This window comes from Vulpes lagopus, chromosome 1 (assembly GCF_018345385.1).
Source record: "Vulpes lagopus strain Blue_001 chromosome 1, ASM1834538v1, whole genome shotgun sequence".
Lineage (NCBI taxonomy): Eukaryota > Metazoa > Chordata > Mammalia > Carnivora > Canidae > Vulpes > Vulpes lagopus.
Genome location: NC_054824.1, coordinates 33,430,343 through 33,435,549, shown reverse-complemented (window position 1 = coordinate 33,435,549; position 5,207 = coordinate 33,430,343). Strand labels below are relative to the sequence as shown.

The window sequence follows — 5,207 nt, the reverse complement described above, 5'->3', positions numbered from 1 at the left end:
ATGGCTTTTAAAGACATCGGGAAAACACTCGTGGAACCAGAGGTGGTGTTTCACCAAATCAGAATTACTCTAGCCAGTCGCAGCCTAAAATCTTTGAAGAAGTTACATGCTGACTTGATCAGAGGAGCAAAGGAGAAGAATTTCAAATTGAAAGGACCAGTTTGGATGCCTACTAAGATTCTGAGAATCATTGCAAGAAAAAGATCCTTGTGGTGAAGGTTCTAAGACTTAGGATTGTTTTCAGATGAGTATCCATAATCGACTCACTGATTTGCACAGTCCTTCTGAGATTGTTAAACAGATTACGTCCATCAGTATTTGAGCCAGGAGTTAAGGTTGAAGTCACCATTGCAGATGCTTAAATCAACTTTTTAAATTAGTTATCAGTTGTTAAAAAAGAAAAGTATTTCAATGAAAGTCTCTTAAGATATAAATCCACTAAAACATATTGAGAGAAGAAAACAGCAACTAATTTAAAAGCTGGAAGGCAAATGGAAAAACAGTTAACTTAGCACATTGAGAAAGCTGAATCTTAAACCCATAGTATAAAAAGTCAAGAAGCAATCTCATTTAAACATAGAGACCTAAATACCTAAGGAATTGGCAGAGTAATATTTTTAGAAATGGATTAAATGAGCACTAAAAGCATAAGATTTGTTGAAAACTTACCTAAACAGCATTAAGACTTAACTCTCCTTCTCCGTTCCAAAGTCTATAGGTTACCATTTCTCTCTTAAACTAGCAGAAAACTACAAATATATTTTTGACAGCTTTACTGAGATAAATTAATATATCATAAAATGTACCCATTTAAAGTATAATTCAGTGGTTTACAATATATTCATAGTTGTGCAACTGTCATCATAACTTTAGATCACTCTTATTACCCCAAAACGAAACTCAATACCCATTAGCCATCACCCTCCAATCCCCCTTCCTTCCAGCTCTAAGGAATCACAATCAAATTAATTAAAATACATTAAATTTTAAGGTAATTAACATCTAATTAATTAATTAAGATTAATCAAAATTTTATCTCTGGATTTATCTAATATGGACATTTAGTATAAATTGATTAATTCACTGTGTCCTTTTATAAACTTCTTTCACTTGGTATGTTTTAAGGTCATCTATGTTGGAGCATGTGGCAGTATTGTCCTTTGTATTGTCAAATAGTACTCCATTGTACATATATATCACATCTTATTTACTTGTTTTATCACTGATGGACATTTGAATTGTTTTCACTTTTTTATATATTATGAACAAAACTACTATGAACATTTGTGTATAAGTTTTTGTGCAGACATGTTTTTATTTCTCTTGAGTATATACCTAGGAGTGGAATTTCTGTGACATATGGTAATTGTATGTTTACTCTTTTAAGGAACTGACAGACTGTTTTCAAAAGTAGCTGCACTACTTATATCTCCACCAGCAATGCACAAGATTTCCAACTTCATATCCTTACAAAAACTTATTATCTTTTTCATTTAGCCATCCTCGTGGGTATAAAATGATGCCATTGTGTTTTTATATGCATTTTAGAGGGTGTGTATTTTTTGAGATAGTACCAAAGTCTCTTGTCCCAGGAAGTTTCACACATACAGCAGAATTAAGTGAAAATGTATATACTAACATAGAAAGCTCTATTCTACTTTTTTACTCTGTCTCTAAAACTCTGGCAGATATATATATATATATATATATATATATATATATATATATATCACCAAGCTGGTAAATGGGCAAAATCTTCAGGTGTCTGAATAGCTTAGGATAAAGAATATAAGACACAGACACCAAACATTTCCAAAATAAATATCCCACAATAAAGTTAAAAATTGATAAGCCCCAATCATACAGTCAGAACTTCCCATCAACTTTTAACTTGCTCTAATTTTAAATATGTGCTTTCAACCAAGTATTAACAGACATTTTAAGAAAACCTATAAAGTCAAAGACAAACCAAGCAAAACAGGAAAGAAGCAATTTGGATTAAAAGAAAAAAAATAACAATGCAAGAAGAAGAAAACTTAAAAAAAAAAAGATAATAAATCTTCACTACAATTAATACCCTGAGAGAAATGTTACTGCATCCAAGAGCCGTAAAGCATGCTATATTTAAAAAAACACTCAGAAAACAAAAAGTAAAAGCTCTTAGGTTTACAAAAAGAAGAGTAGACATGAAAAAATCAGTAGGCAATTAGAAGAAGGAATTGAAAAAATTTCTTAGAAAGTATGCCATAAAGGCAAGAAGATGAAAAACAGGAGAATAAAGTAAAAAATAGTAGAAGGTCTTCATTAGACTCAATATCCAATTAATATATGTTCCAGAAAGAAAGAACTGAGAAAAATGGAGAAGTCAATTAAATTACTCAAGAGATTTTCAAAGTACAGAAAAATATGAGTGCTCAGTTTGAGAGAGTCCAGAAAGCACCCAGTAAAAATATTAAAAATAGACTCATTCGGAGGTTCAGAGACTTGCCATCATGAAATTTCATAACACTGGAAACAAAGGTATCCTTCAAGATTTAAAAAAAAATAAGAAATAAAAAAGGAAATACAGGCTTTCTAGAGACAATATTGAGGCAGTGAAGAGTGTAGTAAATTTTTTATAATCTTCTCAAACCTCCTCATACAAAAAAGCAGTAAAAGAACAATTAAAGCACTTGAAGAAATGATATCTTCAATAAAACCAGGTAATAAGGAATTCTGAGTATTCAGATGAAGCCAAAATACCAAAAACAACACAGGTCTTCTAGCTTCAACAGGTATACAATGTTATTGGGAAAGAGATAAAAAGTGAAAGGATGTTATAAAGCCACAGGACACAGTAACCACCAATAAATACCTAACCCTATAATGAGAGGACTACAGACAGAATGGAACTTCATGTGAATAAATTTGAGAACAGCTAATAAACTTTGAAGAAGCCCTTCAAATAAGATGTTAGTGTGCAAAGACTTCTGGGACACCACTAATGGAAATTCAAACAATGCAGAAGAGACCAAACCACTAGTGGAACGCAAAAATATCCAGTTTTGTAGAATAGCCATCCTTGTTGAAGGATGATCTACTCTTAAGTGAAACTACAGAAACAGAAATCACATTAGGAAAGGGAAGAAACACTGGGGATACTAGGGAGAGATAAAGCTCAGATACTGTGTGGCAGAAGAGATCAACAGAGCATACTGTACTGGAATAGCAAACAAGAATGTTTAACAGTGAGATTACCATGAAAAGCAAGGCTGGTAAAGCTCTAGACAGTACAGTAATAGAGACAAGAAACCTACATGAATCATATCAGGCTAAGCCTCACAAGGTGTATAAGTGACTAAAAAATGTAGATAGATGATTGATACTGATAGAGAGAGAAATGGAGAGAGAGAGAGAGAGATAAATATAGATTAGATAGACAGGAAAGCTCTTGAACCACAAGGGACATTATCTACCATGGCCAAGTCATACCTCCCATATAGAAACAACCTCCTATTAATACAGGAAGTGCTATCTCATTTAAACATGTGAAACAAAATCACAATCAAATGAGAGATATAATATATAAAGATTGTAAAACTAAAGATTAAAATAATCCAAATGATGTTCCAGCAGCAGACAATTGAAAAATATTAAGAAAAATATGACTACAAAGAAAATGAAATTAGCATATTATTTAAGAAAGGGATAAAAGAAATTAAGAAAATGATCAAAGCTCTGGAAGAACAGCATTGTCAAAATTAGAACATCTCAGATAAAATGACCAGACAACAGGAGGTTATACATTTTTTTAAAAGATTGTATTTATTTATTTGAGAGGGAGAGAGAGAGCAAGTGCACTCAGAAGCAGGAGGAAGGAGAGAGGCAGAGGAAGAAGTAGACTCCCTGCTAAGCAGGGAGTCCCACAGGGGGCTTGATACCAGGACCCTGAGATCATGACCTGAGCTGAAGGCCTACGCTTAACTGACTGAGCCACTCATGTACCCCAAGGAGGGTATACATTTTTTTAAAAGGCTAACAGAATTCATGAATAAACAAAAAGAAAATGAAAAAAAATTAGAAATGACTAAATTTTAAGAAATACAAGAATATATAAATACAAGAATATTTAAAGAAAAATAGGAGAAATAGAGGAAAGAAGAAAAAAGTGACTGTAATGAAATAGAAATAAAGATACAAAGGTTTTTCAAATGAAAGATATAGAAGACATACAAAGAAAGGTTAGGTATAATTGAAATACTTAAAGAAGAAAAACATAATAATTGAAAAAATTAAAAATTTAAAGTGCAAGGTAAAGAATTTTTTCTTCTGGAAAAAATACAACAATGCATAGCACACTGAGCACTTGTGAAGTATAACCCAGCGGAGTCAACATCAACTCACATGTAGTAAAGTTACTATTGTACTTTAAAGATACAGAGAAAAAAAAAAACCATTCAGACAAAAACACTAAGTGACTAATGAGGGAAAAATATGTTAGTTTGGTTTCAGATTTTTTTTAAAGATTTATTTATTTATTTATTCATGACAGAGAGAGAGAGGGAGAGAGAGAGAGAGAGGCAGAGACACAAGCAGAGGGAGAAGCAGGCTCCATGCAGGGAACCTGATGTGGGATTCGATCCTGGATCTCCAGGATCACACCCTGGGCTGAAGGCGGTGCTAAACCATTGAGCCATCGGGGCTGCCCTGGTCTCAGATTTTTCAACGTTTTATAACCTCAGAAAGTGGAGCATATCTCAAATTGGACTCATTCTTACACTTTCCCTCTCCTCAAACACTTCCCTTATGTCCAGAAATCAAGGCAGGTTATCAGCAAAATCTTCTCTATCTTGAATCTAACTTTCTGAAATTCCCTCTACTTTTTTGCTCCAGTGGAAATTTGACTATTCCCTTATACAACTGCTTCTCATCAATCCCTCATGAGTGGAGCCTCTTTTCTCTCCTTGCCCTTAAAGAGATAGAAATGGTTATCTTCCATATTCCTCATCACTGCTTACAGACAATTAAATTTCTTTCCTACTAAGCCTCCAGGCTCCTTTGAAGGTCATCCCCATCATTCTATACCATCATAGAGTGGGCTCAATACTGGCCCCCCAAAATGTCCCGGTCTTTATTTCTAGAGCCTGTGAATGTTACCTTATAGGGCAAAGATGTGATTAAGTCAGGGATCTTGATATGGGGAGAGTATCTTGGATTATCTAAGTCAA

At 33.5% G+C, this 5,207-nt stretch overlaps 1 pseudogene; it reads left to right on the top strand.

Annotated features, from left to right (window-relative positions):
• Window positions 1-362, top strand: LOC121494583 (annotated as a pseudogene).
• Window positions 363-5,207: the final 4,845 nt, after the last annotated feature.